The sequence below is a fragment of the Canis lupus genome, chromosome 5 (assembly GCF_003254725.2).
Source record: "Canis lupus dingo isolate Sandy chromosome 5, ASM325472v2, whole genome shotgun sequence".
NCBI classification, from domain to species: domain Eukaryota; kingdom Metazoa; phylum Chordata; class Mammalia; order Carnivora; family Canidae; genus Canis; species Canis lupus.
In genome coordinates, this window is record NC_064247.1 from 68,085,037 (window position 1) to 68,097,432 (window position 12,396).

Below are 12,396 nucleotides of genomic sequence, written 5' to 3' on the forward strand. Positions count from 1 at the left end.
CTGGCTGGGAGAGCCCCCCGTGTGATCCAGGCCCCCTTCTGCCCTGGGAGAAGGTGTGGAGAACCAGCCAGTCCAGGGTGAAGTCGTCCCAGGTCTGTAGTTACACAAAAACCGTGAGCATTCTGCAATATCATGCGCTCCATTTATCCCTTCTTAAAAATCACATTTTTCTAAGACTTAGCTGTTGAAATGATTTTACTTGATGACAGAAGCCCGAGAGACAGAATGATTATTTTTAAACATCCTTTTAACATTGTGCCCGCCGCTCAATGTTTTGACTGGCCTGTGAAATCCGCAAGTCTAGAAACTCAACGTGGGGCCGTCGGTATAAAGGTGTGCGTGCAAGAATGCTAAATGCTTAGCTGTGCCGAAAAGATGGGGAGCAACCAAAATGCTCGTCCATAAGGGTTTGGCTCAATTATGTATTTTCAGATGGCAGCCGGTTCTAAAAATAGAGGGTTGTGTGTGCTCCAGGGTGTATTGTTATGTGGAGGAAAGAGACAACAAGGTGTGACGCTGGTTGTGGTCGGCTCCTGGTGTGTGTGCTTCAGGGCTGTGGATGCATTCGCGTGTGCATTCACAGAAGTCTCTGGGAAAAGCTTCTGGTCGTGGCTGCCTTTGGGGAGTAGGACTAGGAACGGGTGTCATGTTGAGATTTCTCTTTTATCATATCCTCTCTTAGGACTGTTTGAAATTATTACTATGTTGGTGTGTCAATGTCTCAATACGCAAGTTAACAGAGCGAGCCTTCTGGGAGCCCTGGCTGGCTGGAGATGCTAGTTTGAGGTCCAGGAAGGAAATACCCAGGCTGCGGCTATTGGTGGGGGATTTTGCTGCTTTACACCCGGACGGAGAGCTCATGCTCTTAAAGTCCCCATGGGTTGGTGCAGATGGAGGTTGTCAGAACACACGCACTTTGGGCCTCCACTTGTTGAAGGCTCTGATTCTCAGGCTTGGGTGTGCATCAGAATCGCCCGGAGGCTTCCTTAAAACGTAGCTTGTCCACCCCATTCCCCCCACAGTCTCTGATTCCTAATGCACGTGTGGGGCACAAGCATCTGCATTTCTCACAAGCAACCAGGTGATGTGGATGCTGCTGGCGCACGATCCCATGTTGAGGACCACAGCTATGAGGGCCCCGACCCTGATGTTGGGTATTTCTCTCCTCCAGATAATCCACTAGCCCTTCTTCTCAGCAACCAGCAGCAGGTGGGGGCCTCAGCAGGCCGCTGTTTCATGCTTAACCGGGAAAGCAGGGCAAGGATTTCAGCTGAGGCCGCAGCTGAGAATCCTCGGCAGTGTTCGGAGCACCCACGCTTGAGGTGCACCCGGACCAGTGATGCCAGAACCTTTCACAGGGCCTCAGCCTCGGGGAGTTGAAAAACACCGCAGGGGAGCTTTGGAGTGTGGGCTGCGCGTCATATCCCAGGGCTGCTGTGGCAACATACGCCAGAGCTGCGTGGCTGAAACAGTGCGCACGTGTCCTCACACAGCTCTGGAGGCCTGGGGTCTGAAATCAAGGTGGTTCTCAGCAGGGCTGGTCCTTCTGAGGCCACCAGGCAGGATGTGTTCCAGCCACAAAACGCACCCCACCCACCAGCCTGTAGAAGGCCACCTTCTCCTTGTCTCCTTACATCTTCCTCCCTGCGTGTCTGTCCCTGTGTACAAATTTCCCCTTTCTGTAGGAACACCAGTCCAATCAGAGTAGGGGCCCGCCCCTGCTCCAGAGTGACCTCATCTGAAGTAACTCCATCTGCAATGACCCCAGTTCCAAATAAGGTCACATTCTGAGTCCTGGGGTTAGGACTTTGAAATATGAACTGGTGGGGGGGGAGCGGGGGGGGGGGGGATAGAATTCGGCCCATAGGGGCGCCTGGGTGGCTCAGTCAATTAGGCCTCTGACTCTGGGTTTTGGCTCAGTTTGTGATCTCTGGATCTCCAGATTGAGCCCCATGTCAGGCTCTGCACTCAGTGTGGAGTCTTGCTGGAGATTTTCCCTCTGCCCCTCCGCCCACTCTCCTGTGTTCTCTCACACGCACTTGCTTGCTCGATTGCTCTTGCTCCCTCAAATAAGTAAATCTTAAAAGAATTCAGCCCATAACAGACTGGGTATAAAGTTTGCTTTTCATATGCGCAGCAAATTACTTGGGGACATGGATCAGACACGGATTCTGATTCAGTAGGTCTGGGGCAAGACCTGAGACCCTGTGTTTTCAACCAGAGTCCCAAGGCTCAGGCTCAAATGATACTATGGATTTGCGTTAATGGTATTGCGGTTGGGTAAGAAAGTGTCATATTTCACAAAGAGATGCAGATGGACCTATTTAAGGCTGAATGTCAGGATGACTTGGGTTTCCTTTTAAATACTAAGAACCATAGGAAATAGAGCAAAATGTTAACTGTTATAACTAGGTGGTGGGTATAAGAGGATTTGTCTTATTCTGCTTTTCTTTATGTTAAAATTTTTTTCATAATACAATTAAAAAAACAATTTCCAGGTGAGTCTAAGGAGACAGTGAGGGCTAAGTACCTCTGGAAATGGATGGATGGAAAGAGGACAGATGGATGGGTGGGGGTTGGGGGACACTTAGGAGTGGGGTGTTGGGTTGCAGGGGCTCCCCTGAGTGCTCTGACTGGGAACAGGAGCTGTGTACACCAGCATCTTCTCCACATGGGTCCCTAATTCTTCCCCCACCGCCCCTGCTGCCTGTTTACCCGAGAGTGAGTTCAGGGAGGCATCGGGAGTGGGGAGACATTCTGGGATCCCCCTGCCTGCCTCGCTTGCTCGGGGGGGGGGGGGGGGGGGGGGGGGGCAAGGACACCTGATGTTTCTGAGCAGCAGGGCTGGCTTCTGTGTCCCCACCCTTAGCATAGCGCCCAGCACACAATGGGCACCCAACAAATGGGCTGAGTGAGTGAGTGATTATACACTTACTCTGAGGGACTGGTCTCTTCCAGAGAAGCCAGGCTCTGGGAGGTCAGGTGACCTGACCCAACCAGGGAATTGGGGTCTGAACCCAGCCAGCCCTGTCCAGTGAAAACAGGATGCTGTTTCCCATACAGGAAGCCTCAGGTAGCTGCATTCTAAAACGTGAAAAGAAATGGGCAACATTAATTTTAGTTTATATTTAACCTGATATGGCTAAGATATTATTTCAACACGTCATCTCTACTTTAAATTTTTGAGAGGTAGCACGAGGGAGAGCTTTGTGGTCAGGGACTTGTCCTGCATCTTGACTGCATGGCGGCTGCATGCATCCCCACGTGGGATGAAGGGGTGCGGATACACACACATCATGTCCGTTTCCTCACTGTGACACTGGGCCATAATTATAGAAGGCGTCACCAAGGGCAAAGCTGAGCGAACCTCTCCATGCTGTCCTTGCAACTTCCTGTGAACATGTAATTATTTCACAATAAAACTTAATGTGATATTTTAAATTGAAATTTTTGCTTTAAACAATTTTAACAACAACAAAAACTCACCCCTCCAAACCGGTCTCTGAATGCTGGTGTGTTTCGTGCTGTTGGCGCATCTTGTTTGGACTAGCCAGCGTTCCCATGTCCCACTGCATTGGATACAGCTGCTGCCAACTTTGCTCCTTCCCTCCAGCAGTGTCATCAGGGATGGGTTCCTGGACCCCTGGTCTGTCCCTCCCACCCACAAGGGGTCTAGGTAGACTAGTCCCTTATTTTGGATAAGTTGCTGCTACCCTCTGAGCCTCAGTTTGTCTTGTCTGCAGAATGGGATGAATAGTGGTACTTATCCTACTGGGTTGTTGAGATGCCAAGTGCTGGGCGCTTTGCACAGGCCTGGACCATGGTTCACTGGTGGTGACATTCCCCACCATTGCCCTGTTTGAGATCCAAAATGGCATCTTCCTCTGATCTCCGCCCCCCCCCACCCCGCCCATTTATAATACCCTACTGCCTCTCTCTGCTGGCCTTCCCCAAGTGACAAGTTCTCGTTTTAACTGCTGGGCAGGAAGTAGGATGACCTCTCTATGTATCTTTGACACCTAATTCCTGGTTGCCATAGATACACTGTCCCTTCCGGAAAGCTAGTGAGCATACTGCAGGCTTAGAGGCCAGCCCTTCTGCAAAAAATCCTTGCAAAGCCTCTTTTGAAACTTTGGACTTCCTTTATGAGCCCTGCCAGGCTCCCAGCTCACTGCTTTTCACCATATAAGGCAAACCCCTGTGCGGGGCACAGGTGAGCCCGCTGTGACCCAGGCCTTGCTCAGCTCAGCTGCAAAGGCACTTCCAACGGAGCGCAGCGCGTATGCACAGATGATTTTAGCAACGAAGAGGTTTTGACACCTTTTATGGTTTTAGAGGAAGAAAGACTTGTGTACCACAACGGCAGAAACACGGCTTTGGCTTCATCGTGGTGAGAAATGGTGGGTTGTAAAACCAGGATGTAACTCACACCGGGGCTTTCACAGAACACTGAAGGGGCCTGTGTGTCCCTACGTTACCAGTTACCATCGTGTGGTGTTACCATCGCGTGGCAGGAGGCGGGAGGCAGTCCTCCAAATCAACATGAGAATTTCAGCCAGGAGGGTTTTAAATAAGCCTCCACCACCCCTCCCCAGAGCCCCAGGACTCATTTGTGAGGTCTTTCATACTGTCCTGGAACCCCGATCTTCAGGGGACTTTACCTCTGCCTCCAATTCTTCATGCCAGCGTCTGTGGGGCAGGTGGTACAGAAGGGCAGGCAGGTCTCTGGGAGGTGGAGCTTGCAGGGTAGGGAGAAGATGGGGGTGCTTATATCTGGAGGAGTGGAAGGGCCCATGTGAAGGTTCTGAGCTGGGGAGTTGTGCTCCCAGAGTGGGATGGCATGCGTGCAGGGAGATGTGGCCCAGCCCAGGGTGTGGGGAGTCGTGGGGTCCGTCTTGGGTCCGCTTAAAAACCGCTGAAGGGTTTTTAAGTAGGTGAGAGGTGTGACCAGACTTACTCGATGGGATCTTGCTGACCATTACAAGGAGGCTGGCGAGGACAGGGTGGGGGAAGTAGCCATCCCCTGAGCACCTCTTGACAGGTGCAGGGCCAGGAGTGGGGATGCTGCTCACAGGACAGGGTCACAGCACCCCTTTGCCCTTCTCACACAGGTGTTCTTGGGCTGTCTTCTCCTGCCTTCTCCTTTCTATGACCCCTTTGAAGATACTGATGAAGTTGTAAATGGATAACTAGAGAGGCAGGAAAAGGCTAGAACGCCAGGTAATTATCATATGTTCCTTTGAAAAACACAGGATTCCAAGAGCACAGTATGGAAGGAGGAAGGAGGAGAGATTGTACGATGGAGAAACCAGACGGACATGACCCTGGCCAGGTGACCAAGGTCAGGACCAACTGTGATAAGTCACCGTGATGGCATGTAACCTTGATAGGACGGATGACAAGGTGCTTTACATCTGGGCTCTTCATTCCTCCAAACCCACAACCCTAGTCTAATCCATGAGAAAAACAGCAGACGAATCCCAACAGAGGGGGAGCTTACAAACACCAGGCCAGCGTGCCTCCAACTGCCCAGGCCATAAAAAACAAGGAGAGTCTGAGAAACTGTCCCAGCTTGGAGAGCTCATGTAAGGAGGAATCAATATTGCTTCATGAATGGTGACAAATGTACCATACTAATGTAAGATGCTAATCATAGGGGCACTGGGAGTAGGGCACACAGGAATTCTTTGTATTATATTCTCAACAACCTTATAAATCTAACCTTTGTCTGCAATTTCTATTGCTTTAAAGATTTGTAAGTAATCTCTACCCTCAACGTGGAACTCAAACTTTGATCTCAAACCCCGAGATCAAGAGTCACATACATACCACCCTCCTGCCCCTGAAATTTTAAAAACTGGGACTGTCGCCACGTGTCTCGCCGTGATCGTGAGCGCCACCTCGTGGGCACATTGGAAAATGGGAAAAGCCTGTTTCCCGCCCTGCAGTGGCTCCTAACCCAGCGGGGGTGGGGAGTGGGGGGCAGGTCGTGGGGGCAGGGTGGGTGGGGAGGAGACAGAGCAAATACTGGACTCTTCCACCTGGGTGACTGCACCTTGGCCTTGGGCTAGAGACTGAGCTCATCTATCTCATTATCCCTGGCTCGAGAGGGCCTTGCAGGCGCAATCATGCCATCACCTTTATTTCCTGCTGCCCCTTGAACCTGCTGATAGAGAGCCACCCTCCAGATCCCTGAGGAAAAGCACAGAACTTTCCCATGATTTTTTTTTTTTTTTTTTTGGGCCGTTCTTGAGAAATTAGGTCCCAGGTCAGCAGGTCAGTGAGATTGCAAGTGGTCTCAATTCATTAATTAAAAATGTCCAGTCTTGGCTAATAAAGCTTGGACCTTGATTCTTTCTTTCTTTTCTTTCTTCTTTTCCTTCCATCCTCCTCCCTCCCTGATTTATTAGAGAGAGAGCACGCATGAGCAGGGGGCAAGGTAGACAGAGGGAGAGGGAGAAGCAGATTCCCTGTGGAGTGGGTAGCCCAATGACCTGAGCCAACCCTTCACTGACTGAGCCACCTAGGTGCCCCAAATAATTTCATTTTAGTGTTAGCATGTCCCATGCAACATTTGGGACTATACCAAGAAATTATTCATTTGAAATTCAAATTTGACTGAGCTCCTGTATCCCGGTCTGCTACATCTGGCAAGCCTGTTTCTGGTCCCTGCAGGCTCACAGCTGAAGGAGGGAGGAGAGATGATGGCAGGGAGAAAGACTTCACTTGATTGACAGCAGTGTGTTCGTTTCCCATTGCTGCTGGAACAAACTACACATTTAGTGGCTTAAGACTGTATTAACTTATTCTCTTACAGTTCAGGGGGGTTACACGTCTGAAATCAGGGTGCCAGCAGGGCTGTGTTCTTGCTGGAGGATCTAGAGGAGAATTTCTCCCCTGCCTCTCCCATCTTCTAGAAATCCTTCTTCCATCTTCAAGCCAGTAACACAGCCTCTTCCTTCCCTCTCTATCCCTCTCCCCTTCCACCAGCATATCTCCTTGTGGCCTCTGACCCTCCTGCCTGCCTCTCAGAAGGACCTGTGATGACATCAGGTCCACCTGGATCATCCAGGATTATCCCCCCATTTCAAGATCCTTAACTAAATCACACCTGCAAAGTCCCTCCTGCCACATAAGGTCACCTCTTCACAGATTCTGAAGATCAGAACGTGGATGTTTCCAGCGGCTGTTATTCAGCCTCTCACTGTGGCAAGCTGGCTTCCGCCACCTGGGCCTGGCCTGCACGCACAGCTGATTTCGATCACATGGCCACGTCTGTGCATCCTTGGGAGGCTTCCTTGCACCCTGCAACTCCTGACTGGGTGGTGCCTGTCCTTGGCTGATGGCTCCTCCTCTGCTCTGGGCTGGCTGATGCCAGTACAGCCAGTCATTGCTGGGCCCTGGGGACAGTCTTTTTCACAGTGACCCCAGGAGGCTGTGCCCCCTTGGCATTCTGAATCCTGTCCTAGATCCCACACCTCTAATGAAAAGCTGGGTGGTAGGGTGGTCCCTGTCAGGAGCAAACCCTCTTTTGCTGCCCCTACACCTCTGATAATGCACGTGTGATGTGGACATGGGCTGGAGCTCTTGAAGAGGCCGCCACCCCCACTGACCCTGAGATGAGAGGCTGGCTCTCTACTTACTCCTGGGGAAATGGCCTTGGTGCCCCCAACAAGCCCCCTCCACCCCAGGTCTCCCCTCATCTCTGTGAACTTTAAGACCCTCCTTCGGGGATTAACTCTCCCTTGAGTGGAGATGTGACTTTGGGAGAGAATGTGGTGCAAAGGCGTAGAGCAGTGGGAGGATCACCTGGTGGGGTAGGAGATGGTGAGTAGGTGAACGATCCCAAGAGAAAGCTGAAACATGGACGGGACTGACCGGATGGTCGGGGGTCCTAACCATGCAGGCCAACCTCCCAGAACAGATGAGCTGCGCTTGCTGGGTCCATGATGAGCTGTGGTGCAGGAGAGGAGGTAGTCACCCTTGGGAGGGGACTCCCCAGGCCAAGGACGTTCTCACCAACAGTCACAGAAGGGTCACAGAACTGCCATCAATGCAGTTTGTCGCTGTTGATGTTGACTGCACCACTGCAAGGTTAACCCCTCTCCCATTTCCATCCTGTCCCCTTTGGAAGGAAGTCATGGTGCACTGCCCACAGAAGGACTGGGGAGTTGGGCTCCGCCTCCTTGACTTGGGAGCATCTGTGTAAATTATTGGGGTTGTTGAAGGGGAGATTCACCTCTTCTACATTTATTATTTAGTCAATCATATATGTACATGTTTTATTAACTTTCCAAATTCCTTCATGACACAGTAGCTCCACAGACAGGGAAAGCCTACGTTTGACAAAGACTGATACAAATGTCCTTACGTAGTACATTTCAGAAACTGAGAAACTGTTCATGCCTTTGTGTGTTTGGGATTCATTCCAAAGGTTTTTAGGCTGCTCTGTCACTGAGAATTGTTAATCACAAAAACTCCAAGTGGTCATGCAGAACGAGCTCATCAAAGTGGCCCCAATGTCCGCTCCTGGTCTTTGAGATCACTATGTTTCTAATGTTTGCTTCCAATCCACTTTTTTTTTTCTTTGAGATTTTTATTTATTTATGAGAGAGAGAGAGCGAGGCAGAGACCTAGAGGGAGAAGCAGGCTCCCTGTGGGGAATCCGATGCAGGACTTGATTCCAGGACCTGAGCCAAAGGCAGATGCTCAATCACTGAGCCACCCAGGTGCCCCTCAAATCTACTCTTTTAACCCAAAAATGTACTGCAGGAGGGGCTGAAGACCCAAGCCACCTGAGTTTGGAAAATTCTGAACATTTCAAACCTCCCCTTGAGACAAAGGCCTGCTGTGGAGCCCCTGTGTGCTGGAGGCCAGAAGTATGACCGGGAGTTCTCCCCTCCCTCCCACCCAAAAACCTGGTTTTTAAAGGGTATGTAATACAGATGTGCAAATTTGAAGCTTACATAAATATTAAAACCAACAGTAAGCGTACTAACCTGTAAACCCAATCTGGCTGGCTGCCTGCTTTGGTTTGGCCAGTGAGCTACAAATGATTTTCACACTTTAAATTGTTGGGGGGAAAAACATCGACAGAAGATTACTATTTTATGGCACATGAAAATCACGTGAAATTCAAATTTCAGGGCATCTGGGTGGCTCAGTGGTTGAACGTCTGCCTTCAGCTCAGGGTGTGATCCCGGGGACCTGGGATCGAGTCACACATTGTGCTCCTTGCTGGGAGCCTGTGTCTCTGCCTCTCTCTGTCTCTCATGAATACATTTTTAAAAAACTAAAAAAAAAGAAGAAAAAAATTCACATTTCAGTGTCCTTCATGAAAGTCCTAGTGGTACACAGCCATGTTCAATTGTTTGTATAATGTCTGTGGCAGTTTTTGTGCAAAGACAACACAATCTAGCAGTTGTGAGAGAGACTGAATGGCTTGAAAAATCTAAAATATTTACTATCTGGCCTTTCACAGAACAAGCCAGCCAACCCCTAGGTTCGGGCTTAGACAAGCGAAAGCCTTTTTCGTGGAGTTATATTACTGATGTGGCTTGGGCTCGCCGGCTCGTGGTGAGGGAAAGCAGGCTGACTGTGGGCAGTGCAGCCACCGTGGATACTACCCAGTGGTTTCCCGCAGCCACAGCCAGGGCAGGGGGTGGTGGCACTGTCCTAGGTGCAGGGAGAGTCCCTGGCTATAGAGATTGGAATGCTATCAAACCAACAATGTCAGTCTGCATTTTATCCACCCGAGCCAGCATGGGTGCATAAGTACAGGGGGACCCAATCTCTCCACCATCTTGGCTGCAGAGGGCAGAAACCTAACTTGGATGAGCTGGAGAGCTGGGATTGTTCACTGGTGTCATTGGTCTGCATGACATTGGGTTGGTTGGGCTTTGGGACATTGGACTCTCATGGATTTGCTTCTCCTGGCACTCAATAGGCCTTGGTGCTCAGACCAATTTTGCCACAAGGAACCATGCCTTACAGCGTGTCATCAGCCAGGTGCAGCCCTCAGGCATGGCCAGTGGGGGGAAGGAAAGCCCATGTCTGGGTTTAGAGTTGAAACATGGCCAGGAAGCATCTGACTGGTAGGGAGGGTGGAGTTAAGGGTTGGCAGAAAGAGTTTGGAAAGGCGACAGACCTTTGACTCAAGATAGGGAAATGTTCAGATGGCCTTTGGGTTCTTTTTAAGCCTAGACATTCCTGTAGATTTCTTTCTCTCCCATCTGTTTCCCCATGATTGCCTCTCAATGTGTGTTTTTTTCTCCTTGACGGGTCCCAAACCTCTCTGATACAGACCCCCCCCCCCCCCCGCCAGCCCCTCCCTTCAGTGTAATCCTCATCCCCCACCTCCCATTCATTCAGCAAGTGCAGGTGATGATGAAGCAGGGGATGCTGAGAGCCTGTCGCTCACTGCTGTGTCCCACTGCCTGGCATGTAGGAGCTGTTCATTGTGCCTCTATAAACTGGAGAGACAGGCACTGCCCTTGTCCTTTTGGACCTTAGGTCCCACCAGCCTAAGACCACCTAGTCTGGCAAAGCAGATTCGTTTATGCACTGCACCAGGAACCCTGAGCAGCTCACCTGACAAAGGTAAAGAGTGAGCTTTCATAGGATTTTGTGGAAGGTGGGGTTTGGGTGAATTGTGAGAGAAGCAGTTTTTCCACAGGCTTGGTGCAAAGCAGGGCCATGTGGGCCTGCCTGAAACCAGGATCAGGTCAGGGCTGCAAAGTGGACCAGCTCCCATTCCCTTGGGAACCACAGAGCTATTCTGGAGCTCTGCACACGGGTTGGAAATCCAGGCTCTTCTCTGGCAAAGGTGGCTTAAATTCTCTAGGCGGGAGCAGGATGTTTCATTCTTAAATGATGGAATTTCAAACAGCAAAGTTGTTGCTAATCTATGATTTTGGAGTTTAAAGTTGTTTTTGAGTAAAACATTCATTACTCAAAGGGATTATTGTGATACTTTACAGGTGCAGCCATGTGTCCCTGAGAAAGAACATTTCCTGTGAACTTTAGGAAGAGTAAAAACGGGATCCCTGGGTGGCGCGGCGGTTTGGCGCCTGCCTTTGGCCCAGGGCGCGATCCTGGAGACCCGGGATCGAACCCCCACGTCGGGCTCCCGGTGCGTGGAGCCTGCTTCACCCTCTGCCTGTGTCTCTGCCTCTCTCTCTCTCTCACTGTGTGTCTATCATAAATAAATAAAAAAAATTTAAAAAAAAAAAAAAGGAAGAGTAAAAACTTTCAGCTGGCTTTCTCTGTGTCTGTTCCTGGGGCCTGATGAATGGGCCAGCGGATCCCGGAATACCCACTCTCAGTCTAGGGGCAGGAGGGGTATTTGTACATTAAGTGCTCCATTGGCTCCAGTGGGAGGAGAGGGGGAAGGGATGGGCTGGAGGAGGCAAAGAGGCTGGGAAGGAGGCTGTTACTGATGTCTGGCCTGAGAGGGGACTCCAGGGCTTGGAGGGAAGGGGTGGATGCAGAAGCTGTCTTGGAAGTAAAACAGAACCTGGGGACAGAGGGAAGAGGAGGCAAGGGAGGTGCTGACGTGCACTAAGGCAGGAACTAAGAGGAGCAGTTTTGGAGGGAAGAGGCTGTTTGGTTTCTGCTGGGGTGAATTTCAGGTGCAGCCGTGCAGAGATGCTGGATAAGCAAACATGGGGTCAAAGTGCAGGCCAGAGGCCCAGCGGGGAGCGCAGGTTTGGGGGGTCAGCACAGTGGACAGGTGGAATACAACTCACAGGAAGGCTGTTCTCTCAGGGAGGCATGCGTGGCCCTGGGAGAGCAGCGGGAGGAAGGCCAGCAGAGCCTGGGTGAAAACCACCTGGGAGAGGGGAGGAGAGAAGCCAAGGACTGGTGACCGCGAAGCCCAGAAAGCAGGGTTTTAATAAGGAGGTCGATGGAGGCCGATGCCCGCTGTGAACCTGCACAGGAGGCTGAAAGTGCCAGCTGGACTTAGGTGCCTGGGACTAGGTTTCAGGGGTTGGGGGAACTAATGAACAAGTGGGTCAACAGTCTGGAAACATTTGGGATTGAAGGGGGTGGGGGTCAGGGAGAGTCCGCGATCGAGGCTGGAACAGACACGGGCACGTTTAAATGCTGCTGGGAAGGAAGACTCCGAGAATGCAGGCAGAGGACCTGGTTCCCTGGGGCAGGTGGGGGAGGTGGTGGGCAGGGGCAGGAGCACAAACTCCAGGGTAGGAGGCTGCATCTTCTCCCGGTGGAAGGGGCTTCTGCCCCAAACCGGAGGTAGCAGGCTGCCTGGGTCCGGCTCCGCAGGAGCGTCCCACAGCGGCTTACCCGCCTCTTCCCTCACTGCCTCCACGGGGCCCGCTCTCGACCCCCGCTCGGACTCCCCCTCCCTTTCCAGGTGCTCCCCGCTGGCCCGGC

General features: G+C 51.4%; 1 long non-coding RNA gene across 1 annotated transcript; it reads left to right on the forward strand.

Moving 5' to 3' along the window:
- Positions 1-4,126: 4,126 nt before the first annotated feature.
- On the forward strand, positions 4,127-11,233 carry LOC112646753 (uncharacterized). The gene is made up of 3 exons (XR_007410936.1): positions 4,127-4,400; positions 5,253-5,341; positions 10,980-11,233. It is a non-coding gene; the product is annotated as an uncharacterized LOC112646753 (long non-coding RNA).
- Positions 11,234-12,396: the final 1,163 nt, after the last annotated feature.